Source organism: Monodon monoceros, unplaced genomic scaffold, assembly GCF_005190385.1.
Source record: "Monodon monoceros isolate NGI ecotype Baffin Bay Population unplaced genomic scaffold, NGI_Narwhal_1 Super_Scaffold_13, whole genome shotgun sequence".
Lineage (NCBI taxonomy): Eukaryota > Metazoa > Chordata > Mammalia > Artiodactyla > Monodontidae > Monodon > Monodon monoceros.
The window spans coordinates 40,486,389-40,514,316 of NW_021703769.1; the positions used below are offsets into that span (position 1 = coordinate 40,486,389).

Below are 27,928 nucleotides of genomic sequence, written 5' to 3' on the forward strand. Positions count from 1 at the left end.
CAGGCGGACTCTCAACCACTGCGTCACCAGGGAAGCCCGGAAACGTTATTCTTATGCGGGAAGATGGGAGTTGCATGTGGAGAAACGGTATTTAAGCAAATGGTTTGACAATTGCGGATGAGGAGTGGTCTTATACCCCACTAGGCATATATGAGACAAGGGCTTTTGCCTTTTCTAACTGAAGCAAAATTAAAATTGATGTATATTTTAACAAGGCTACTACTGATGTAAAAACAATGCTCCTTTAAGGTTTATTACCTAACTTTGTTTTCATTTTCACTTAATGGACTTTCTAGGGCTTGGACAAAGGACTTACACACGCTTCCACCCATATATTCTAGCCGAGTTATAAAACCTTCTCCCTAGCTACTGCATAGGAATGACTAACATTTTTCTCCTCTTAGAACTTCTCAAGGCATCTTCATAGTCTATATAATGGGGAGAGTAAAAATGCGAGAAAAAGTTGTCCGTTTATCTTCAGAGTAGAATTTCCTGGTAAGCTGACAATCCCCTCTTTTGAAATTCATGCTTAGTAATTCTATGAGTAGATTACATAGCAAGAGTTTCAGACTGAGGCAGTCAAACCCTTTACCTCTGGGGAGAATTATCTACCTAAAGTTGTCCCACTTAATCTGGACAGCCTGGGCTAGGGATGGCAAATTCATGGTAATCCTGTAAATATTTCTTCTTCTCAGGCAGACATCACTCATCAATCACAGCCTTTTTCTTCATGGAACCAACACTCTTCACTAAGACACAGCCTCAGAATTCTTCTCAAAACTATGATCCAGGCAGCCTCTACCTGTTGACTAGAGTTGACAGGTGAAAAAACATATTTGCCACTCTGGCCTGGTCAGCCCTCTTTGCCACAGTTAGGTGCTGTGACCACTTGGACAGACCTACAAAATTCTAGCCTATCTTCAGCTTCCAATTACACAGATGTTAAGGTGGGATGATATTGCCATCTTTGAGTTGATGAAATACGGTCTTCTCTTTATCCGTCCTGATGCCCTTTTTACTTGGATTCAACCTTTTTCTACCTTTTCCTTCCTGGCTGATCATCCTTGTCATCTACATTTCATTCCTCCAACTTTATTCACGTCTTACTCCTGACCTCACCATTGTTTTACCAATAGAGTGTGAAAATATTTTCTAATGGATAAATTGTCATCTTCGATTAAAGATGTGTTCATGTTGCAACTCTAACTTCGGCATGCCACAGGTGTTATGGTGCAAATTGTGCACCCACCAGGCATTATTTGATGTCCTTGCTCAAGCCCTCCCTTGACAGGTAGTAATACTCATCTAAAAGCAAGGGAACTTTCTGCTCTTGGACACCGCCGAGTAAGCATCTTTGACTCTCCTCCCACCCCCCACCACTGCCGTCATGTCTTAAGTCAGAGTCACCCAAAGAGCCCGAACAGCTGCGGAAGCTCTTCATAGGAGGTTTGAGCTTTGAAACAACCGATGAGAGTCTGAGGAGCCATTTTGAGCAGTAGGGAACGCTCACAGATTGTGTGGTGATGAGGGATCCAAACACCAATCGCTCCAGAGGCTTCGGGGTTGTCACGTATGCCACTGTGGAGGAGGTGGATGCGGCCATGAAGGCAAGGCCACACAAGGTGGATGGAAGAGTTGTGGAACCAAAGAGGGCCGTCTCAAGAGAAGATTCTCAAAGACCTGGTGCCAACTTAACTGTGAAAAAGATTTTTGTTGGTGGCATTAAAGAAGACACTGAAGAACATCACCTAAGAGATTATTTTGAACAGTATGGGAAAATTGAAGTGATTGAAATCATGACTGATCGAGGCAGTGGCAAAAAGAGAGGCTTTGCTTTCATAACCTTTGATGACCATGACTCTGTAGACAAGATTGTCATTCAGAAATACCACACTGTGAATGGCCATAACTGTGAAGTAAGGAAAGCCCTATCTAAGCAAGAGATGGATAGTGCCTCATCCAGCCAAGGAGGTTGAAGCGGTTTTGGAAACTTTGGTGGTGGTCGTGGAGGTGGTTTTGGTGGGAATGACAACTTTGGTCATGGAGGAAACTTCAGTGGTTGAGGTGGCTTTGGTGGCAGTCGTGGTGGTGGTGGATATGGTGGTAGTGGGGATGGCTATAATGGAGTTGGTAATGATGGTGGTTATGGAGGAGGCGGCCCTGGTTACTCTGGAGGAAGCAGAGGCTATGGAAGTGGTGGACAGGGTTATGGAAACCAGGGCAGTGGCTATGGCGGGAGTGACAGCTATAACAACGGAGGAGGCGAAGGCGGCTTTGGCGGTGGTAGTGGAAGCAATTTTGGAGGTGGTGGAAGCTACAATGATTTTGGCAGTTACAACAATCAATCTTCAAATTTTGGACCCATGAAAGGAGGAAACTTTGGAGGCAGAAGTTCTGGCCCCTATGGTGGTGGAGGCCAATACTTTGCCACACCCCGAAACCAAGGTGGCTATGGTGGTTCCAGCAACAGCAGTAGCTATGGCAGTGGCAGAGGTTTTGATTACTGCCAGGAAACAAAGCTTAGCAGGAGAGGAGAGCCAGAGAAGTGACAGGGAAGCTACAGGTTACAACAGATTTGTGAACTCAGCCAAGCACAGTGGTGGCAGGACCTAGCTTCTACAAAGAAGACATGTTTTAGACAATACTCATGTGTATGGGCAAAAAAAACTCGAGGACTGTATTAGTGACTAATTGTATAACAGGTTATTTTAGTTTCTGTTCTGTGGAAAGTGTAAAGCATTCCAACAAAGGGTTTTAATGTAGATTTTTTTTGTTTGTTTGCACCCGTGCTGTTGATTGCTAAATGTACTAGTCTGATCATGACGCTGAATAAATGTGTCTTTTTAAAAAATAAATAAATAAATAAATAATAAAAGCAAGGGAAGATGACAGCAGCTAGAATCCCATTGCCCATAAAAACAGGCTCCTGACCCCTCCTCTGGCATTTGTGTCTCATCACAGCAAATCTGGATGCAAGAAAGTCAAAGAAAAGGAATATTTTCTGAATCCTGGAGAGATCTATTACTTCAAGAGCCCAACCCAAGTTCTGCTAAAGATTATGTATGCTTCTATGTTGGATTCTCAAAATTTAGATTTTTTACAGATCACAGCGACTAAATGAAATATCACTAATATGGTAAAAAGCACATGGGAAAGAGAGCCATAGTTTAAAAATACAGAGAATTTCTAGACATCTAAGATATTACAATTCTGTTTGCAATTCATTACATGAGAAAACAAAAGAGCCCAAAGATGGGAAGGTGAACATCTCATGCCTGCAGTACATGGATGAGTTGAAGCTCTATGACAGTTCTAAAACCCAGCCTAATATAGTATGAAACATTCTGAAGAATGCTATTGAAGATATGCAAATAGAGTTTGGAATGGAAAAATGCAAATCATTTGGACTGGCACAGGGCCGATTTATCTATTCACTGTCAGCTAATATCAGAACTTCACAGGTTTAGCTCATGGGGAAATATACACATGTAGACTTCCTTCAGGGGAGGAAAGATTCAGCATGCAGCCAGCATTAAATATTTGAGTTTTGTTTGCCACTGTTGTATCAGGTGTGTGTTAACTGGAGTGTTTAATTCACATCCTAATGTCATTTTAGGAGCTATTTAGTTCTCTTCTTGATGGAGACATGAGGTAATCCAGGGCACCACAAGCTGATGGGCAGGTTTTAGAATATCCTGGTTTAGATGCAGCTGGAACCTCTAAATAATTCCAAATACTGAAGAGATGACTATACACAGCATAGTATGTTTTAGTTGGAATTAGGTCTATATACATGTATATAAACTCATGATATTGGAAAATGAGGTCTCATATTAATTTACAAAAAGCTTTCTGTCTAGGAAAAGAAGTGGTGGTGTCTTTGGGAGCAACACAAAGAACTAAGTTGTTATTGAGACAAAGAATTAAAAAGGACAGCTCATTTTATTTATGATTTTTTTTAAGCCTATGCAGGTGACTTTTTTAGTTTTGGGACTTGGACATTTTGATTTCATTCTCCCTGGAGAGCCACCTAAACTGGAGGCTGGACACCAGATTACAAATTTACCTTCCCCTTGAATTTGTAGCCCCTAGGGAGATGGAATTAGTTTAGTTGCTAATGAACTTTGGTCCCCAGCACAGAATAATTACAGTGGAATATAATGACAGTTGGAAGAGCAACAGGGGGATTTTACCAAATTCTATTTACTCTTCCCTCATCCCATTTACAGGTCAGCTTATTAAAGTTGTGACTTCTTGGTAGATGGTTTCCATGGAGGGACACAATTTCATCTTTGGATAAACTATTCTAGGGTTAATTTGAGTCAACAAACATTGATTTGTGTTTCACATGTGACATATGATGCTGTCATAGGAGTTATAGGGGTACTAAGATGAATGTGAAAATCTGCTTGCCCTTCACTAAGATGGCTTGAGGGTCATGTATGCAAAGATGTGCACAGTTAAAAGGTAAAATGTAGTAAATGTTATCATGGAGGCATAAAGTAGTCAGCTTTGGAGACAAAGAGATATGTAGGGATGAAAAAGACATCGATAGCCATTTTGATTTGGGAGCTCACTGTGACTGTAGGGAAAACAGCTTCCTTAGAGTTGTGGTGAGGCAAAAATTGCAATGGGAGGGGGAAAAATTGCAGTGGGCACAGGAAGGAGTAAAAGGTAAAAACAGAGACGTAAAAGTGCATCACTCTTTCAAGTAGTTTGGTAGAAGATGGGAAGGGGGACCTATAGCTTTGTCACCTTTGCACATTTGCAAGCCCATGTAGCATCCTCCTCTGGGAGAGCCTATGGCAACATTAGATATGGGAGCATGCCCTGGAGATGGCTCTGTAGCAGACCTCCCACTCTGTAGTTGCCAGCCAGAGATCACATTTCAGTACTGTGTCACAGGACCCCTGCACCCCCATGTGTCCACCTGATCTGGGGTACAAGACTAGGGAAAGCAATGAGAAATACTTGTCCACCTGGAGGCAAAGTTTGTGAAGAGATTTTCTTTCACTGCTTAGTATTAATAATGCCCTTGGTTGGGAAGCCACCCATGTCCTCACATGGGCCAAGTTTAATTCTATTCTGTTCTATTCAACAAACTTATCCCTAGGTATTCTGTGAGGCCCTGCTTTAGTTCAAGGTCTACAGCACGGATAAAAGAGGTTCCTGCCCTCAAGAAACTCAATCTCTCTGGGGAAGCAAGAAACAAAAGTAGCATTTCATTATAGTCTGATGAATATAGGTACAGTGGAGGAATGAATGACAGGTTGTGAGGGTCCAGATGACAGGCACTTAGACCAACCTGGGGCATCTCAGATGCTTCTAGAGCCGAGTCTTGAAAGATGGGTAAGAATTATCCAGGTAGCTGAGAAAAAAAAACCTCAAGAAATACTCAGGAGTATGAACCAAAGTGTGTGGTTAGTTAATCACATGAGGGTATGGCTAACGAGGGAGTGCTGCGAGCTGTGAGATGTGCCTAGAGAGGGAGGTGGGGCCTGGCCCTGGAAGGACTAACATGTCACATCCAGATTCCTGGGTCTTATTGTATAGATAATGGTGGGGTATGGTTACTATAGTGATTTAAGCAGGAAGCGGCTTGAATGTTTTAGTCTTTTACAGAGATTATTCTGACTGAAGTAGCTATGTGTGTATGTGTGTATGTGTGTGTGTGTGTGTGTGTGTGTGTGTGTGTGTGTGTGTGTGTGTAAGGATGAGCTGGGCAGAGACCAGTTTGGAATATAAAGTGACAGACCAAGTAAGAAATCATGGCCTGAATGAGGCCAGAGGAAGTGAGATTGGAGAGGACAGGTAAAACTGTTTTTTAGTGACCGAATGCTCTGGTAGAGAGTTGGGGGCTTTAGGTGCCTCTGGAATTCTGGCCGTGTTGACTAGAAGTGCTTTTGTGGCTCAGTGAGAACCATCTGCTTGTCTAAATGATTCTCATAGACATTTTCAAAATAGGGTGGAGTTTGGAGGCAGAAGATGGAGCTATATAGAGTCAAAGCAAGGAGGGGGGAAAAAGAACATGAAGGAAAGCAATAAAGAGAAATGGAGAGGGCATGCTATTATTTGCTGTCTCGACCCATGTCTTAGCTCACCTCCAGTTTTCCAGCAATACTTTTTCTCTATTTTTAAATTTTTCATTACTAAATACCTTAAAAAATGACCATAGGACATTGATGGAGTTACCATGGTTTGCGAGTGTCTGAGAAGCAAGTTCTAGAAGCACTGTGTTGGTGGCCAAGTATGTGCTTATATGATTTTATCAGACATCCATAAGGAGCAATGTAAGCCAGTAATTTTTGGGGGGTTGCTGAAGTGGAAGAAATGACAAGGGTTAAATAAGCAATGAGAAAAATGTAAAAGGAACCAGTAAGCACCACTATAGTTAAATGGACCCCACATACTTATCCCTCAGAGTGTATTTCAGTTGGTTCTGGGTGTGTTGTGTCTGTTGCGCCAGGTGGCGAGTTTGCTCATTTGGTTGGAATCCTGGAGTAATGAGGTCAGAATTAGGGGCTTAATATTCCTGCAGGCCATTGGTTTTAACCTAGTCCGTGACCCCAGAAGGACACTTTAAACCTCATCATCCTCCTAATTTTTGTCTTTGGGTGCAGGGGGGCACCAAGCAGAACGTATAGATGGCTTTCCAGCACGTCTGTCTTCACCAGCAGAAAGCTGTGCTCAGATAGGTAGGATTACTCTTTACATGAAAAGAGCAGGCTGTTCCATAATTAGAAAAATTAGAAACTGCTGTGAGAAAGGCAATAACTGGTTGCTGTTGAATACCCATTCTTGAATTTGGTTTGCAAGAAATGGGGATCTGGGAGCCTTGTTAATTTTATGGCCTGTGATGAGAGTTTTTTGGGTTTTTTTTAACATCTTTATTGGGGTATAATTGCTTTACAATGGTGTGTTAGTTTCTGTTTTATAACAAAGTGAATCAGTTATACATATACATATGTTCCCATATGTCTTCCCTCTTGCGTCTGCCTCCCTCCCACCCTCCCACCCTCCCTATCCCACCCCTCCAGGCTGTCACAAAGCACCGAGCCGATATCCCTGTGCCATGCGGCTGCTTCCCACTAGCTATCTACTTTACGTTTGTTAGTGTGTATATGTCCATGCCTCTCTCTCGCCCTGTCACAGCTCACCCTTCCCCCTCCCCATATCCTCAAGTCTGTTCTCCGGTAGGTCTGCGTCTTTATTCCTGTCTTACCCCTAGGTTCTTCATGACATTTTTTTTTCTTAAATTCCATATATATGTGTTAGCATACGGTATTTGTCGTTTTCTTTCTGACTTACTTCACTCTGTATGACAGACTCTAGGTCTAACCACCTCATTACAAGTAGCTCAATTTCATTTCTTTTTATGGCTGAGTAATATTCCATTGTATATATGTGCCACATCTTCTTTATCCATTCATCCGATGATGGGCACTTAGGTTGTTTCCATCTCCGGGCTATTGTAAATAGAGCTGCAATGAACATTTTGGTACATGACTCTTTTTGAATTATGGTTTTCTCAGGGTATATACCCAGTAGTGGGATTGCTGGGTCATATGGTAATTCTATTTGTAGTTTTTTAAGGAACCTCCATACTGTTCTCCATAGTGGCTGAACCAATTCACATTCCCACCAGCAGTGCAAGAGTGTTCCCTTTTCTCCACACCCTCTCCAGCATTTATTGTTTCTAGATTTGTTGATGATGGCCATTTTGACTGGTGTGAGATGATATCTCATTGTGGTTTTGATTTCCATTTCTCTAATGATTAATGATGTTGAGCATTCTTTCATGTGTTTGTTGGCAGTCTGTATATCTTCTTTGGAGAAATGTCTGTTTAGGTCTTCTGCCCATTTTTGGATTGGGTTGTTTGTTTTTTTGTTATTGAGCTGCATGAGCTCCTTGTAAATTTTGGAGATTAATCCTTTGTCAGTTGCTTCATTTGCAAATATTTTCTCCCATTCTGAGGGTTGTCTTTTGGTCTTGTTTATGGTTTCCTTTGCTGTGCAAAAGCTTTGAAGTTTCATTAGGTCCCATTTGTTTATTTTTGTTTTTATTTCCATTTCTCTAGGAGGTGGGTCAGAAAGGATCTTGCTGTGATTTATGTCATAGAGTGTTCTGCCTATGTTTTCCTCTACGAGTTTGATAGTTTCTGGCCTTACATTTAGGTCTTTAATCCATTCTGAGCTTATTTTTGTGTATGGTGTTAGGGAGTGATCTAATCTCATACTTTTACATGTACCTGTCCAGAGAGTTTTTATATCACTGTATTGGTGTACTTAACTGATGACACACAGAACACTGGTAGTCGATAGGCCTAGACTTAACACATGAAACGTCTTACTCAGTGTGACTAGATTGACTGCCTACTTTTATTTTAGGACATTTTGTGTTTAATGATTTGTGCCACATCTTGGGGTGATCCTCTCACTTGATGCAGTGGAGATGAAATAGATTATATTTTACACTACCAGTGTTATGTTTAAAAAACCTGTTTGTTACTCAAGTATAAACATACGTATCTAATTCAGGGATGAATTCAGGTTTTGTGGGGACTGAAACTTACACGACATTTGGGGTGAGCCCTCCTTGAGAGAAAGAAAACTTATAAAATCTGTTATGAAGTGATTATTAAAACTCATTCTTTCCTTTAAGTTGATGAAATTAAAAAAAAATTAATAGCTGAGAAAAGATTGCCTTGTTTCATAAGTATTTAGGTTCTGTTTTTTATTTATTTTTCATTTTATAATTTAATTTTATTTATTTATTTAAACAGCAGGTTCTTATTAGTCATCCATTTTATACACATCAGTGTATACATCTCAATCCCAATCTCCCAATTCATCACACCACCACCCTCAGCCCCCGTCGCTTTCCCCCGTTGGTGTCCATATGTTTGTTCTCTACATTTGTGTCTCAATTACTGCCCTGCAAACTGGTTCATCTGGACCATTTTTCTAGGTTCCATATATATGCGTTAATATACGATATTTGTTATTCTCTTTCTGACTTACTTCACTCTGTATGACAGTCTCTAGATCCATCCACATCTCTACAAATGACCCAATTTCGTTCCTTTTTATGGCTGAGTAATATTCCATTGTATATATGTACCACATCTTCTTTATCCATTCGTCTGTCGATGGGCATTTAGGTTGCTTCTGTGACCTGGCTATTGTAAATAGTGCTGCAATGAACATTGGGGTGTGTGTGTCTTTTTGAATTATGGTGTTCTCTGGGTATACGCCCAGTAGTGGGATTGCTGAGTCATATGGAAATTCTATTTTTAGTTTTTTTAAGAACCTCCATACTGCCCTCCATAGTGCCTGTATCAATTTACATTCCCACCAACAGTGGAAGAGGGTTCCGTTTTCTCCACATCCTCTCCAGCATTTGTTGTTTGTAGATTTTCTGATGGTGCCCATTCTAACTGGTGTGAGGTGATACCTCACTGTAGTTTTGATTTGCATTTCTCTAATAATTAGTGATGTTGAGCATCTTTTCATGTGCTTCTTGGCCATCTGTATGTCTTCTTTGGAGAAATGTCTATTTAGGTCTTCTGCCCATTTTTGGATTGGGTTGTTTGTTTCTTTATTATTAATAAAAATAAATATTGAGCTGTTTATATATTTTGGAGATTAATCCTTTGTCCATTGATTCATTTGCAAATATTTTCTCCCATTCTGAGAGTTGTCTTTTTGTCTTGTTTTTAGTTTCCTTTGCTGTGCAAAAGCTTTGACGTTTCATTAGGTCCCATTTGTTTATTTTTGGTTTTATTTCCATTACTCTAGGAGGTGGATCAAAAAAGACCTTGCTGTGATTTATGTCAAAGAGTGTTCTGCCTATGTTTTCCTCTAAGAGTTTTATAGTGTCCAGTCTTACATTTAGGTCTCAAATCCATTTTGAGTTTATTTTTGTGTATGGTGTTAGGGAGTGTTCTAACTTCATTCTTTTACATGTAGCTGTCCAGTTTTCCCAGCACCACTTATTGAAGAGACTGTCTTTTCTCCACTGTATATCCTTACCTCCTTTGTCATAGATGAGTTGACCATAGGTGAGTGGGTTTATCTCTGGGATTTCTATCCTGTTCTATTGATCTATGTTTCTGTTTCTGTGCCAGTACCATATTGTCTTGATTACTGTAGCTTTTTAGTATAGTCTGAAGTCAGGGAGTCTGATTCTTCCAGCTCCGTTTTTTGCCCTCAAGACCGCTTTGGCTGTTCAGGGTCTTTGGTGTCTCCCTACAAATTTTAACATTTTTTGTTCTAGTTCTGTAAAAAATGCCGTTGGTAATTTGATAGTGATTGCATGAATCTGTAGATTGCTTTGGGTCGTGTAGTCATTTTCATAATATTGATTCTTCCAATCCAAGAATGTCGTATATCTCTCCATCTGTTGGTATCATCTTTAATTTCTTTCATCAGTGTCTTATTGTTTTCTGCATACGTGTCTTTTGTCTCCCCAGGTAGGTTTATTCCTAGGTATTTTATTCTTTTTGTTGCAGTGGTAAATGGGAGTGTTTCCTTCATTTCTCTTTCAGATTTTTCATCATTAGTGTATAGGAATGAAAGAGATTTCTACACATTAATTTTGTATGCTGCAACTTTACCAAATTCATTGATTAGCTCTAGTAGTTTTCTGGTGGCATCTTTAGGATTCTCTATGTATAGTATCATGTCATCTGCAAACAGTGACAGTTTTACGTCTTCTTTTCCAATTTGTATTCCTTCTATTTCTTTTTCTTCTCTGATTGCCATGGCTAGGAGTTCCAAAACTATGTTGAATAATAGTGGTGAGAGTGGACATCCTTGTCTCGTTCCTGATCTTAGAGGAAATGCTTTCAGTTTTTCACCATTGAGAATGATGTTTGCTGTAGGTTTGTCATATATGACCTTTATTATGTTCAGGTAGGTTCCTTCTATGCCCAGTTTCTGGAGAGTTTTTATCATAAATTGGTGTTGAATTTTGTCAAAAGCTTTTTCTGCATCTATTGAGATGATCATATGGTTTTTGTTCTTCAATTTGTTATTATGGTGTATCACATTGATTGATTTCCATATATTGAAGAATGCTTGCATCCCTGGGATAAACCCCCCCTGACGGTGGTGTATGATCCTTTTAATGTGTTGCTGGATTCTGTTTGCTAGTATTTTGCTGAGGATTTCTGCATCTATATTCATCAGTGATATTGGTCTGTAATTTTCTTTTTTTGTAGTATCTTTGTCTGGTTTTGGCATCAGGGTGATGGTGGCCTCATAGAATGAGTTTGTGAGGGTTCTTTCCTCTGCAGTGTTTTGGAAGAGTTTGAGAAAGATGGCTGTTAACACTTCTCTAATTGTTTGATAGAATTCCCCTGTGAAACCATCTGGTCCTGGACTTTCCTTTGTTGGAAGATTTTTTATCACAGTCTCAATTTCATTATTTGTGATTGGTCTGTTTGTATTTTCTATTTCTTCCTGGTTCAGTCTTGGAAGGTTATACCTTTCTAAGAATTTGTCCATTTCTTCCAGGTTGTCCATTTCATTGGCATAGAGTTGCTTGTAGTAGTCTCTTAGGATGCTTTTTATTTCTGCATTGTCTGTTGTAACTTCTCCTTTTTCATTTCTAATTTTATTGATTTGAATCCTCTCCCTCTTTTACTTGATAAGTCTGGCTAATGGTTTATCAATTTTGTTTATCTTCTCAAAGAACCAGCTTTTAGTTTTATTGATCTTTGCTATTGTTTTCTTTGTTTCTATTTCATTTATTTCTGCTCTGATCTTCATGATTTCTTCTGCTAACTTTGGGTTTAGTTTGTTCTTCTTTCTCTAGTTTCTTTAGGTGTTAGGTTAGATTGTTTATTTGAGATTTTTCTTGTTTCTTGTGGTAGGCTTTTATAGCCATAAACTTCCCTCTTAGAACTGCTTTTGCCACATCCCATAGGTTTTGGATTGCCATGTTTTCATTGTTATTTGTCTCTAGGCATTTTTTGATTTCTTCTTTGATTTCTTCAGTGATCTCTTGGTTATTTAGTAATGTAGTGTTTAGCCTCCATGTGTTTGTGTTTTTTACTTTTTTTTCCCTGTAATTGATTTTTAATCTCATAGCGTTGTGGTCAGAAAAGATGCTTGATATGATTTCAGTTTTCTTAAATTTACTGAGGCTTGATTTGTGACCCAAGATGTGATATATCCTGGAGAATGTTCCATGCACACTTGAGAAGAAAGTGTAAACTGCTGTTTTTGGATGGAATGTCCTATAAATATCAATTAAATCTATCTGGTCTATTGTGTCATTTAAAGCTTCTGTTTCCTTATTTATTTTCATTTTGGATTATCTGTCCATTGGTGTAAGTGAGGTGTTAAAGTCCCCCACTATGATTGTGTTTACTGTCGATTTCCTCTTTTATAGCTGTTAGCAGTTACCTTATGTATTGAGGTGCTCCTATGTTGGGGGCATATATATTTATAATTGTTATATCTTCTTCTTGGATTGATCCCTTGATCATTATGTGGTGTCCTTCCTTGTCTCTTGTAACATTCTTTATTTTAAAGTCTATTTTATCTGATATGAGTATAGGTACTCCAGCTTTCCTTTGATTCCCATTTGCATGGAATATCTTTTTCCATCCCCTCACTTTCAGTCTGTATATGTCTTTAGGTCTGCAGTGGGTCTCTTGTGGACAGCGTATATATGGATCTTATTTTTGTATCCATTCAGCAAGCCTGTGTCTTTTGGTTGGAGCATTTAATCCATTCACGTTTACGGTAGTTATCGATATGTATGTTCCTATTATCATTTTCTTAATTGTTTTGGGTTTGTTTTTGTAGGTCCTTTTCTTCTCTTGTGTTTCCCACTTAGAGAAGTTCCTTTAGCATTTGTTGTAGTGCTGTTTTGGTGGTGCTGAATTCTCTTAGCTTTTGCTTGTCTGTAAAGCTTTTGATTTCTCCATGGAATCTGAATGAGATCCTTGCCTGGTAGAGTAATCTTGGTTGTGGGTTCTTCCTTTTCATCACTTTATATATATCATGCCACTCCCTTGTGGCTTATAGAGTTTCTGCTGAGAAATCAGTTGTTAACCTTATGGGAAGTCCCTTGTATGTTCTTTGTCTTTTTTCCCCTGCTGCTTTCAATAATTTTTCTTTGTTTTTAATTTTTGCCAATTTGATTATTATGTGTCTTGGCATGTTCCTCCTTGGGTTTATCCTGTATGGGACTCTCTGCGCTTCCTGGACTTGGGTGGCTATTTCCTTTCCCATGTTAGGGAAGTTTTCGACTCTAATCTCTTCAAACATTTTCTCGGGTCCTTGCACTCTCTCTTCTCCTTCTGGGACCCCTATAATGCGAATGTTTTTGCGTTTCATGTTGTGCCAGAGGTCTCTTAGGCTGTCTTCATTTCTTTTTTTTCTTTTTTCTTTTTTCTATTCTGAAACAGTGAATTCTACCATTCTGTCTTCCAGGTCACTTATCCGTTCTTCTGCCTCAGTTATTCTGCTATTGATTCCTTCTAGTATATTTTTCATTTCAGTTATTGTATTGTTCATCTCTGTTTGTTTGTTCTTTAATTCTTCTAGATCTTTGTTGAACATTTCTTGCATCTACTCGATCTTTGCCTCCATTCTTTTTCCAAGGTCCTGGATCATCTTCACTATCATTATTCTGAATTCTTTTTCTGGAAGGTGCCTATCTCCACTTCATTTAGTTGTTTTTCTGGGGTTTTATCTTGTTCCTTCATCTGGTATATAGCCCTCTGCCTTTTCATCTTGTCTGTCTTTCTTTGAATGTGGTTTTTGTTCCACAGCCTGCAGGGTTGTTGTTCTTCTTGCTTCTGCTCTCTGCCCTTTGGTGGATGAGGCTATCTAAGAGGCTTGTGGAAGTTTCCTGATGGGAGGGACTGGTGGTGGGTAGAGCTGGCTGTTGCGTTGGTGGGCAGATCTCAGTAAAACTTTAATTTGCTTGTCTGCTGATGGGTGTGGCTGGGTCCCCTCCCTGTTGGTTGTTTGCCCTGAGGTGACCCAACACTGGATCCTACCCGGGCTCTTTGGTGGGGCTGATGGCGGCCTCTGGGAGGGCTCATGCCAAGGAGTACTTCCCAGTACTTCTGCTGCCAGTGTCCTTGTCCTTGCGGTGAGCCATAGCCACCCCCCGCCTCTGCAGGAGACCCTCCAACACTAGCAGGTAGGTTTGGTTTAGTCTCCTGTGGGGTCACTGCTCCTTCCCCTGGGTCCCGATGCACACACTACTTTGTGTGTGCCCTCCAAGAGTGGAGTCTCTGTTTCTTCAGTCCTGTCGAAGTCTTGGAATCAAATCCCGCTAGCCTTCAAAGTCTGATTCTCTAGGAATTCCTCTTCCCATTGCCGGCCCCCAAGTTGGAAAACCTGACGTGGGGCTCAAAACCCTCACTCCAGTGGGTGGACTTCTGTGGTATAAGTGTTTTCCAATTTGTGAGCCACCCAGCAGTTATGGGGTTTGATTTTATTGTGATTGTGCCCCTCCTACTGTCTCATTATGGCTTCTCCTTTGTCTTTGGATGTGGGGTATCCTTTTTGGTGAGTTCCAGTGTCTTCCTGTCAATGATTTTTCAGCATTTAGTTGTGATTCCAGTTTTCTCGCAAGAGGGAGTGAGAGCACGTCTTTCTTCTCTGCCATGTTGAACCAATCTCCACCTTGGCTTGTTGATAGTAATTTAAGTCAGGCCTTTCTTTACATTGTATTTTTCTCATTATATCTCACATCATTGATAAAATATTATAGATTCTTTTCTTTGAAATCTTGTTCCCTGTTATTTTTCTTTTCCTTTGTGCTTAGTCTAGTTTTCAGTTGCTCATAGGGGGCCGCATGCAGAAACCTTGCACCCAGCACTTCAGAACAGAGTTCTAGTGCACAAACAGCTGCACCGACACCTCAGCTCTGAGGGACACTGTACAGAAGCTCCATGAATGACACTGAAAGTCAAGATGGCGGCGGCAGGCTGTGTGCAGAGTCTCTGCACCTAGCTCTGTGATCTGAAGCCACCTCATAAGTCTTTATCAGTAATGTCATGTACATTGTTAGAACTGTGGTCAAATTTGGGAAAACTTCTTCAGGCCTCTTTTTCGATGAGCTGCAAGATCTTAGGGCAGAGACTAATCTTAAATACTTTTGGAATTGATTATTCTCAGTAGCCAGCTTGTTACCATAACTGTTTCTTATTTTTGCTAATTTAAAAAATATATATGACCATGTGAGCACATTGCTAGGACCCCATACAAGGCCTTCCAAGGGACTAGTGCAAATGAGGACTCTTAAATCTTAAGCTCCATTGTAAATTCATCTTGGATCTAACAGCATATAATTTTCACGGAATCTTTCCCAACACCATTGTATTCAGTAGTCTAATGAGGCAGCATAACCCTTGACACTTAGATACAATGAGTCAGTTGAGTAAGAAGTCAGATTTTGAGTGATCCTTATGAGTTTTTAAATAAAGCACAGCTCAATTCTTATCTCTTGGTTTGACTGGCAGACAATGGCTTCTTTTAAGGTTGTTATGTTAATATCTTTTTATCTATTACAAGATTTAATTTATCCTTGATAGCTTGTAAAGAGACTAAATTCTCATGTAAAAGCATGAAAATATTTTTAAAGATGTTATCTTTTATGGTATGTCCTTTATAGTCCACTGACTATATTAGTTGTAGGCATATAAAATATCAAGTCATTTTGACAGGTAATATATAAATAAAACATATAGTGTGTCCAAGCCATCATCTTGTACAGAGCATCTTTAACATTTTAAAATGCTATTTCTAAACTTTAAAATGAAACTTGTTACTTAAGAAAGATTTCAGAATAGATACATAGATCCCACTGCACTCTATATAGTTTTCTGTTAAATGTACCAAGATCTGCATTAAGCATACTGAGTTTCATTAAAGATGCTTGGGCTTCCCCCCTTTTCTGTGCCTCTTACTCCTTCTATGTATACAAACCCAGCAACCTAATCAAGTCGCCTTTGATCAAATTTAATTTGGATTTTTCCCTAGTAATGCTGTCTGGTGGCAGATAAATAGAATTTAATTAAAATAAATATCCACAAGATTCAATTGAGCTTAATTATCTGATTTGACTTGGTAAAATTTGGCAGAAAGTCTAGACGTTGTAAGATACACCTATACTTGACTTGGATAAAAGTTTAGTAATACAGAACCCAGCATTTAGAAAAGGGAGAGGAGAAGGGAAATCCAGTTGTAAAAGCTCTTTATACGTTTAGGTAGAATTCTAAATACATGAAACATGTGCTGTTGAATTTGTACCCACAGTAAAAATCAGGTTGTTTCTTGTTTTTCTGTTCTATTACAACTGTAAAATGAAAGTGTGAAAAGCTAGGCAATCCACTTATTAAGTAGCAATTTCAATTGACAAGCTACTTTCTCAAATTTGATTTCTGGTTCACTTGACTAAATGCTTCTCAGCCTTTAAAGTGGACATGAATAATCCAGAGATTTTGTGAAAATATAGATTCTAATTCAGTGAGTCCCTGTGATGCCCACACTGTTGGTCTGAGGTCCACACTCTGAGTAGCAAGACCTCAGACAGTGAAGTGACAATAGTTGATATGGGACGGTTGCCACCACTATCACCACCGTAATTGTACTGAAAATGATATTTAAATAACACTACCTCTCGATCGTGGAGTGGTTTTATATTATTTCTGTTATCTCAGTTTGGTCTTCACATTGTATAATGCCATGTGCTTTAGCTCAGCTTGATTGTCACTGTTTGTAAAGTTAGTTACATAAGAATATTTATATGAGTCTTTCCCACTCCAGGCCAGCGTGAGCAACAAAGTGTAGACAGATTTCTCTTTCAGAATGTGTTCTCCAAACCTCTTCACTTTCTCACTGAGGATTCCTTCAACTGAGCATCTCCTTTGCTCACCCTGATATTTTCTGAGTCAGTCCCGTGAACATTGTCCTTAGTCTGTGTCTTTATTCTTCAAGGCTGGTCATCTCAGTGTCCTCCACACAGGCTAGTTTCATTCCTGATTCCAAATTCTGCACATGTAGTCCCTTGACTAAGAATGCTCATGTTTATATCTCCTGTCCTTCACGAAGTCTCCCTGAAAGCTCCCCCCTGCAGGCACGGGCTCTGAGTGGCCTGCTCACTTATCGTCTGACAGAGCTGAGCAGGGTGAAGCCACTTGATAGCTGTCTGTTGGAATTGTATTGATGTATTCACGGAGCCGTTCTTTAGCTTCCTTATGTGCTACATTTTAAAGGAACCCAACATTTGTGCTCATTAACTCACAAAGGTATTTCTTTTAGACGATGGATCACGGAAATCTCTGTAGTTGGACTTGCTGAGGTATGACAGTGGAACACTGCCTTAGCACACGCATGCTCAGATATAACACAAGTTATAAATAAAACTCTGCATTAAAAGCTACAAAGTTAATAGGTAATGAATGTGTAAAGTGAAAGTTTTGATTTAGAGAAAAGGAGGCAGTTAGACAATTAAATACTAATTTCAAGGAATTTTCACATAAGGTCAATACAATTAAATATTAATAACTAACTATTAGTACCTCTGTGGAGTTATTTAGTCTATAGGGAAATGTTCTATAGAATAGCCTCACGTGGAGGATGTTTGTTAAAAAAGTCATATGATACATTTTTATTTTTTTACCTGTTACGTAGAGATTTAGCACATGCAACAAGGTGACAGATATGCCCAAAGGATACCGCTGAGGAAAGTGGTTAAACCAAAGCAGGAGTCTGAGTGAAGTTCTGAACAAGGGTGAGACCAGGTGGCAGTTACCCGATGGGCCATTTGCCAGCAGAAATTCTTGGATTGTTACTTTCTCTGATCGCCACCCTGGAGGGGGTTCTGGAGATGATGCAAAAGTCTAAAACCTTCCTGTGGGACTTCGTAGTAAGGAAAAAAAAATGGAAAAAATGCAGTCTGCATCCAGATTATGTGCTTGATTATGTAGAAAGATGGGTAAACCTTGGATCTTGGAATGTCACAGGCAGGGGATCTGAGATCCAATAAATTCCCTCCTTGATATCCAACCTGTAGGATTTTATTTTCTAACTACCCAGAGCATTTAGTGTCAGTGCATGTTCATTATATTGATGTGCCTGCCTGTCTGGGTGAAATCGTTGCAACATAGCACTTGCTCTGGAGACGGTGCTTGCTCTGGGGACAGTGCTGGGTGGAAATCCCACTCACTATTCCACTCAACAGCAGTGTGACCTTAAACATGTTTCCAAACTCATCTGAGCCTTGGTTTATCTGTAAAATGGTGATAATAATAGTACCCACCTCAAAGGTTTTATGAAAATTAAATGAGTCAAATGAAAGTTTTGATTTAGAGGAAAGACGGCAGTTAGACAATTAAGTACTAATTTAAAGGAATATTCAGGTAAGTCCAAGAGACTAAATAATAACTAACAATGAGCACTTCTATGTAGCACTATTTAAAAGGGCCTCAGTTCCTAACAAATTGTAAGCACTCTATAAGTATTAACTTTCATCCTCATCATCATGATTACTGTTGTGGATATAAGAAAAAGACAAGGGCTGCATCTGTAGAAATCATTTGACTTTTGTAACGTGCTTATGTAAACAGTACCTGTGTCTGTGTGTGCTCAATAAATGCTAGTTGTTACTGTTGTTACTGTTAGAATTGCTATTATTGGTCTTCCCTGGTGGCGCAGTGTTTGAGAGTCCGCCTGCTGATGCAGGGGACACAGGTTCGTGCCCCGGTCCGGGAAGATCCCACATGCTGCGGAGCGGCTGGGCCCGTGAGCCATGGCCGCTGAGCCTGCGCGTCCGGAGCCTGTGCTCCGCAACGGGAGAGGCCACAACAGTGAGAGGCCCGCGTACTGCAAAAAAAACAAAACAAAAACAAAAGAATTGCTATTATTTTTCTAGTGCTCACTCTCAGGTGACCTCTGGAGTATCCATCACAGTGAATATTGCAGAGAATGCATGCAGTAAATACTTGTACAATTAATTTTATATTTTAAGGCAACTGTTAACTATTAACCCACTGGAGTGGTAATTTTCTGAGCGGCTTTTCTTTGCTAAACCATTGATAACTTTATTTCTGCTGTTGAGACTTTTTTCATGGCCAAGAGTTTTTCTTCCATCTTTCCATTTGGAAAATGCCAGTGTCTTCTAATTTTCTAATGCACAGTCTCAACTGCCCATTACTTGGTAGTTAGGTCTCTAAATATCATCTATGAGGCTGATCTCCTTTAAACCTTAGATAACAGCCTCACGTTTACAATAAAAGTCATCCTCAGTTTTCTAAAGCGCTAAATAGGAGGAAATTTAGTAGAATGTTACATCAGGAAAAGGTTCCTTGGAGGTGACTCTGTCCAGCATCCTCCTTTTATTGATAAGGAGATATGACTTGTCTGTCATCACCCAGCAGGTCAGAGACAAACCCAGGACAATAGTCCTACAGACCATACTCTAAAATGTATGTTGCATAAATGTGCACGGCCGCATGTCCGTTAATTTCAGATGGTTGAAGAATACAAATTAAAGCTACTTAGGGCTCCTGAGAAAATGTAGTGGGAAGAGAAGTGATAGAACCCTAAAAAAAATCTAACATATTGGCTGATGGCCTCCTAAATTGTACAGATTACTGGGCCATTTCTGAATATGCCCTTGGACAGTTAAAAAGGACATCTCTTTAATCCTTGTCAAATGCAGGACCTGGTGTGTCATAAGTGCTTTCAACTTTTAGGGAGAAAGAACAAAAAATCATGCGAAAGAATTTATGTAAGAGAGACTGAATCAGTGCTTTTTTTTCTTTTCTTTCTTTTTTTTTTTTTTTGATAAGCCACATTCTCCCTGGGATAATTCTACGCTCACTCCTCATCCCCTCGTGTGGAGCAGGGTGGGAGGATTAGCAAGACACAGGTGCCTTATTTATTTATTTATTTTTTTTGTGGTTCGCGGGCCTCTCACTGTTGTGGCCTCTCCCGTTGCGGAGCACAGGCTCCGGACGCGCAGGCTCAGCGGCCATGGCTCACGGGCCCAGCCCGTGCCCCACAGGTGCCTCATTTATGGTGAGAGTGAGAACTCTTTCCAAGCGTGATTGCAGAAAGCGATGCTGAGCCTCCCTGCCTGTCACCCTGTTGGGATCCTGCTCTCTGTGATCTGGGGCCACTCTGTGTCTCTGTTTGCCTAATTGTGACTTGTGCTTTTGCCCTCTGGTTCTCACTGGCCCCTTTGATGCTTTCCAGCAAGTCTTTTCAAAGCAGCAGGACAGAATGGGAAGGTAAGCAATCATTTCACATGAAAAGAGGGCAGCAAAATCCAGGTGGGGCTTCCTGCGGAGATGCTCCCTTCCAAGGCTGTGACCACCCAGCCTAAGCAAACACTGTGACTAGTGCCAGCAAATGGCAGTTACAGCCTGCAGCATCAGTCCACCTTCTAAAATAAGTTTAAATTGACTATTTTTAAAAATATATATATTTTCCCTAGGTGTCTCCTTGGGATATCTAAGGGTTGAATTAGATTTTCTCCATCTCTAAGTATATGTCCATGCTAGAGGTTTTAGGTTTAGTTTTTCTTTTATTTGCTTCTCATGCTTATCAGTTCACCAGTTCACTATTTCTTTTTTCTTATGCAACTAAGGAACTTAACGAAGGGTCATGGTAGGAAATATGGTTTCTCTCAGGTGCTTTAAAGAAAGATACTTTAGGGGCTTCCCTGGTGGTGCAGTGGTTGAGAGTCCGCCTGCCGATGCAGGGAACACGGGTTCGTGCCCCGGTCCGGGAAGATCCCACATCTTCCTGCGCGTCCGGAGCCTGTGCTCCGCAACGAGAGAGGCCACAACAGTGAGAGGCCCAAGTACTGCAAAAAAAAAAAAAAAAAAAAAAAAAAAAGAAAGAAAGATACTTTAATTAAAGGAGTAGTCACCGAAATGTGGGCAGGTTGAGGAAACCGACACAAGATGTTGAGTCACTCAGAGCCTAGCGATCGGTGGAAACTGTTCCTAACCCCCTCAGCCTAAAGGGGGTCAAGGGAAAGAGTGTTACTGGAACCCAGTGACAGTGAGAGCCGCGAAGGACAGGGCACCCAGCAGAGCTGTTGTCCTAGAACTGTGGTTCTCAGTCTTGTCTCCTTATTGGAATCACCAGGGGAAATTTAAACATACTAGCACCTGGGTGCCAGCCCCAGAGGTTCTGATTTCATTGACCTTTCATTGATCTTTGGTGTGGGTATCAGGATTTTTAAAGCTGTTCAAGTAATTGTAATGTACAGCCAAGTTAGAGAAACAGAGTCATAGAGGGACCCAGCCACTGACTGAGGTACAGCGTCAGAGCTGTGTGAACGGGGAAGAAATACCTGGTCTCTCTCCTCCCACCCTCTGACATCCTGCTGATGCCTCCAATCAGAAGCCAGACAGCAAGGTAGGTCAGGGGATGCAGTCAGCCTGGGTCAGCTTTCTGTAGCCCACGTGGTAGGGAAGGATGTAGAATAACCAGCTCAGAGCTTACAAGGAAACCCAATAGACAGCCTCTGCCTCTTCCCCACAAAGAAATTAGAAATGACAGATTCACACTTTCCCTATTAAGGTGGGCTCACTCATGCTGTTTTGGTATTGAGCTGGGTGTCCTTCCGGTGTAAAGGCCTTCTAAAGGGCTCTGGTACCTCTTTCAATGTTCCTCTGGATATTAGTGACTCTCCTGCTGCTGGCCAGGCAGGACTTTAAGGTCTGTTGGGATGCAGGTATGCATACATGCACATTTTGCTATTGCAAAACCCCAAGTGCTGGTGGGAGCCATGAAGTGCAGAGTTCCAAAGTGAAATGAGACATCAGAGATATCTTTTGGGGGGAAGTTGAGACCAGAGCAATGAGTCCCACCTGGGCTGGTCCTTGCCATCTGTGTGACAGGTGGCCCAGTCCTTCCTCGTGGGTACAGAATTGTAGGAGAAGGTGGCAGGAGTGAGGGAGGGATTTTGAGTAATGAGCTTTGCGTTTCCATGTGAGAACCAAACCTGGACTTAAATAGCAGTACACAAATACTTTCTCACAAGTACTGGATCAGATACATGCCATTTTCCCTCCTTTCATAGGGAAGATGGGCAGTGACTACATGTTTAGGTTCAACCGTGGATGAAGCCACACCCTATTCCTGATAAGGACACAATATTCACTGGCCACTCTCTCCAAGGGTTGGCTTCAAATGAGACATCAGTGAAGCAGAAGTAAACTGCCCACAGCTTCTTTACCAGTTTCTTCTACCTTAAGCCTCACATTATACTGGACTCCTTAGGAAGAAAAACAGGATCCCTGGTGAGCAGCAGTGTGCTTGTCCTAACTGGTGCCAGTGCATATATCTGTGGGCTCATTACACAAGCCGTGCTTACATCTGGGGGCATATTTCACATTGTGGATGCCCTGTACTTCTGATTTCCTCCCAAATCATACTGACAAAGGCCACTTACAATGTCTTTATAAACTTCAAGGGGGTACAGAAGGATTAAAGAAATGATTTTTACAAGTGTTGTGAAGGTGACTATTTTATACCAAATGCTTCTTGCTGAAAATTTTAATTTTAACATATGCCATTGAAAATACAACTGACCAGTTATAACAATGTAAAAGCATATTAAACATGAGGTGAGAGGCTAGGGGTGGGAGTAGATATTCCTGGAAAAACATCAATTAGGTAAACATAAATTTCCAGATTGAGAAGAAGAAAAAAGACATGTCTAGCTTAATATTGGGCAGGCCAAAAAGTTCATTCTTTAAACATAAGATGTTTAAAAACCTGAACAAACTTTTTGGCCAACCCAGTTAACGTTTATAACATTTATGGAGCACTTAATATTTGTCAGACACTATTGCTAAAAGCTTTACGTCCATTTTATTCTCACAACAACCCTATTAAATAGGAACTATTGTTATCCCCATATTATGGATGAAAAAAACAGAGAGCTCCAAGAGTTTAAGAAACTTGCCCAAGGTTGTGTAGCTAGAAAGTGGAGAGCCAGGATTCAGACCCTGGTTAATCTGCCTTCAAACCCCAAGCTCATTTTTCTACTGGTAAACTCAACTGAGTCATTGGTTTAAAGTGCCGTTTACCATATTCTCCCCAGGAATCTGTATTTTTAACAAGTGCCTAAGTGATTTTTATGGTCAGGAGAGGTTGGGCCATAGTACACTGTTACTCTGTTTCTTGAGTATATGTGATTTCTTTCCTTTTTCTTAGGCTTCCATTTTCCAAAATATGAATGAGAATACTCTTTTTTGGGTGTTCTACAAGAAATTTTTTTTTAAGTTCTATTGTCAAATGTCTCATAAATACTAAATATGATGCCCTTTTCTTGGTGATTAAGACATGATTGTTAGTATATCAAAGAAGCAAAGACGCTTTTTCCAAATAAAAGAGAACCTTTTTTTTAAATAACAGCCACATGTGAGCATTCAGTGTACCCTTTAGGGAAGGCAGTCCTGGATACATGCACTCACAAACCCTATGATACTTTTTTTTTTTTTTTTTTTTTTGCGGTACGCGGGCCTCTCACTATTGTGGCCTCTCCCATTGCGGGGCACAGGCTCCGGACACGCAGGCTCAGTGGCCATGGCTCACGGGCCTAGCCGCTGCGCGGCATGTGGGATCTTCCCGGACCAGGGCATGAACCCGTGTCCCCTGCATCAGCAGGTGGACTCTCAACCACTGCGCCACCAGGGAAGCCCCCTGTGATACTTTTATATGGATTTATTGAACAGTTATTTCTTTTTATATTGTAAAACTTTAATTTTAAGATTTTAATGTTTTTACGTTTTGAACATACACGGCAATTCTATCTAATGCTAGACTATTAAGCTTTGCTCTCTGTAACAAGATGTTAGAAAGTTCTAGATGACTAATACGGTGTAAACAGACCCCTCTTCCCTATAGAGAAATAATGGGTGTTGAACCCTAGGACCCTGTCTTTAGAATAAAAAGACTGAGCTTAACACTGGAGAATGTGTCAGCTGGAGCAATTGCAATGCTACAAAAGATACCTGGGAAAACAATGGTTCTGAAGATCCTCTTCTGCTAATGGATATTTGGATAAAAAATCCCAGTTTGCTTTTCAAAAATAATATGTTGAGGTTCCTAGACCTGTGCTACCAAGATTGATTTAAGTCTTGCAATTTCCCTAAGAGAATGTTAAATCACAAGGACTTTAGTGTATACAGGAGTTAACCAATGCTTTTGGTTGATGTTGAATTTCATGGTGACTCCAGAGTCACATAATGAGAGATGTTTTGACCTTGACAAATCCCTTCATATAGATCCAGGCATAAATGATGGTCCTGGGCCTGTTGGATGGGCACCCGTTCTTATCCTCTCCTGTAATGTTCTGTATCACCAGGGAGCAGCACCCTGGAGGCTGCACTCCCCAGCCTCCCATGTCTGACTGCCACCTGGGTTTGGTCAGTGGAAGGCATTGTCACCAGATTAGAGGACTGGGAGAAGGAGAAGCCGGGGGCTGATTTCCCCTTTGCTCTCTGCCATGGCGACATCTCTGTCCTATCTCCTGCCAGAGAAACCTGCTGGAGTGACAACTTCCCCCATGGTTCTGGGCTGCGGCGTCACTACCTCTCCTCTGTGTCCTTTATCGTTTCCTGCTTTGGGCAATCCCTAGGTTGCCTTGGTGTTTCTTATTTGGCTTTTTAGCTTTCCTGTCACCTTTGAAACCAATTCCCTGAACTAAATTCCCTTCACTTGAGTTACTCATCGGTTTGTGTGCTCTTGGTTGGACCCAGACAAAGTTTCCATTTAAATATCAAGTTTGCTGGAGTTAGTTCTTCTAGTGGAAAAATAGTCACAGTCAACTCCACAAGTTGCCGGATTTTCAGAATTTATTGTTTCCACAAATACTTGTTTCAAATCTTGTCTTTTAATGTCATTCATTATTTAAAATTTAATTACTACTAATAACACTGCAGACATTAATAAATGAAACTTTATACATATTATATAGCAAATTTAACCAAGTTGGAGGTGATTAACACATTACCCTGTGCTCAGTTCAGCTCTGTTTTTATGCTCGCCTGAAAAAGAGCTTCTTTTCACAGCTCTATTTAATTAAAGATTATCTTGTGATGATAAAGCAAGCCTAGATCAAGCCTAGATTTACATGGCATTGCTTTTTCTTAAAACTCTAAGTGATTTGTAGCAAGTTCTCATAAGTATGTGCTTACAACTTTCATTTTCTAAGGACCTGGAAAACAGCCATAATTTTTTTCTTTTAAATTTCAACCCTTAGGGTTTGTATAGAGGTCAAGTCCCAAAAATAGCTCCATGGTGTCTGGTTCTTCTTTGATGTAGTTTGATTAATCTTTTTACAGAATTCCTGGCAAATAATAGGCACAAAATCACTATATTATCGAATGAATGAATGAATGAATGAACACAAGAACTCTTCAAAATATTTCTCTCTCATATCAATAGATATTATTAGCTCTTTTTAAATGGACTCACAATTAACGAGGAAAAACTTAAGTTATCTTTCTACAAGGTGGATATAGCTGGACGGGTCTTGGTTTGAAATGCAAGCAACCAACTGCATACCGTAGGAGCCATCAGAGCAGAATTCAGGTGCTGACAGTAAAGATTAATGAACCACCTTTCCTTAATTGATAGCATCCAAAGTGCACTCCCCTCAGCCTTTTGTCTGTCAGTTGGCAGGGGATCCAGCAGGTAGACACACTCCATTGCTTGCTGAAATTAAAAAACAGGTAACTTAATCTTCTCATTGCTTTAGATCATGATTTTTTAAAGTTGCATTTGAAACAACAGAACAATTTCTGGGTGAGTAGGTCTTCTTGGTGATTCATAATTTAGTGGATGACATGTTCAAATTTATTAAATTGACCTGAGCATAAAATCATCCAGGAGAACAACAATTAATCTGTAACACTGTAGATGTATTCTTTTAATAACAATACAATCCCCTCTAGTATTATATATTTGTCTATTTTTTAAAGATGGTAGGTAAAGAGTGAGCTTTTCAGTATTTGTGATGTACACTTGTATGAGTAACAATTCTGGTTTCCTGAATGTGGGTAGGAAGGTGTGCCTAAATGTTTATCTAGAGAGTAAGCAATTTTTCACATAGAATATATGTTGGATAAATATGAATTTGCTTTAGTTTATGGTATTAATGCAACCTTGTCAAGAACAAATCTGAAAAGTAGTTAAATCAAAGATGTTTGATTTTAAAGAATAAATGTACCATCTCTCAAACTATATTATCTTTGTCTAAGAATATTTTTTTCCCCTGAAATGTAATTTCAGGGCTCTGTGATGTGGAAACTGTCAATGTATGTAATTGAGAGCAATCTGACTTTGATTATTGTGTGCGTTCTTCAAAGACCGTGTTTAGGTGGCCCCACTGGATACTTTTCTAAGGAGCTCCATTCTACTCATAAATAAATACTGACTAAGGCACGATTTTGATCACTGCCTTGTAAATAGTTGGAATGAGGATGTGATATTATCTTCTTATGGAGGGGTCCCCTTTTTATTTGGATCTGTTACATAGAAGGTATACTCACTGTAGGTTTTAAGTCTTGATTCGGGAAATGTAGGTGCTTGTAAACTGATAACTTCTGTTTCTGGCTAAGGAACTGAAAATATGCCAGGTGACATTCTCTTTGAAGTGCAAATGATGTTTCAGTTGAGTCTTTTCTTCTAGTACATTTGGAAAGTGAGTTTTACGCCTGTGGAAGAACCTGGATTCTAATAAATGGGATTCTTAGCCACGGTAAAGTTGCTATAGGTGGTGGGGTTCCTATTTCTGCTTGGATCTCTATTCAACAGATTACCTCACAGCTTAACCCTGAGCCAGCCTACTATCTTTATCTTTCATGTTGATTTCGTCCATCTATTCTTTTCCCATTACTTCCAGAGGTGATTCCATTTTTAGGAAATATTGGTATATTCTGGATGTCTCCAAGTCCTTTCAGATTTTGAGGCCAACATTTTCCTTTCTAGCCAAATAAAATGGCTTAAGCCTCCACTCGGTACATTTTGGGAGGTCCAGTGCTGTGCTTAACATTTCCAATGTGTCCAAAAAGCCTGATGTTGTGGTGGCACATTTCACTCCAAATCCCTGCTCGTGGACTCATCTCTCATGGCTGCTGGCCATTTTCTGCCCTGTCTTGGCCATCAGTGATTTAAGATACCACTAACTAAGGCCACTCACAGTTGATTTTTCCTTAAAGTTAGGCCATGGAAAGAAAGGTAGTAGCAATGGACAGGGAGATAGAGTGCAGGATCTGGTTGCTGTAATCGAAACATAGAACAACACATTCAACTTAAATGTAAACAGCACTGTTCCCAGAAATGCATTAGCCATTCTCTGCCCCAAGGACATTTTCACTGACATTTCTTAGGTCCCCCAACTCTGCCATGTTGAGAGGGTCCATCTCTCTCCCCTATCTCGTATTCCAGAGTTCCAGTGTCATATCGTGAGCTACTACAATAACCAAATCCTTACTCTTTTATTATGCAGAAGACTTGAACTCTCAAACCCTACTCCAGCCTATGGTCTGGGACCCAAGTTTGCTTACCCAGGAAAAAAAAAAAAAATTATTAAGGTGTTTTCCCAAATGCAAGGGTCTCCACTCTTACACACACAAAGATCCATCAGAAAATTCAAATTTTCTGTGTTTTCTTTTCAACATAACATTGATCACATTCTTAAAGTTCCTCCACTGCTTGGCATAGTAAACACCATGGCTACAAGGCAGTATGCTGGAGGTGTCGAGATGTCAAGGATAGATACAGGATTGTGCTTTATGTGTTGCCCCATTGAACTGTAGATGCAAAGAGATGGGGGCGCCTGGATTTCTTTGCATATGTCTCCCTGGATTCTTGCTCAAATACCATCACTGATACAGAACCAGCTGTGTAATTTGCAGGGCCCAGTGCA

The 27,928-nt window shown here is 40.3% G+C and overlaps 1 protein-coding gene and 1 pseudogene across 5 annotated transcripts in view; both read left to right on the forward strand.

The window, feature by feature from the left end:
• The window catches only part of MACROD2 (mono-ADP ribosylhydrolase 2), a 1,974,865-nt gene that overhangs the window by 825,186 nt on the left and 1,121,751 nt on the right, over positions 1-27,928 (forward strand). The gene's annotated exons all lie outside the window — the stretch shown is intronic.
• LOC114894629 lies at positions 1,274-3,123 on the forward strand (annotated as a pseudogene).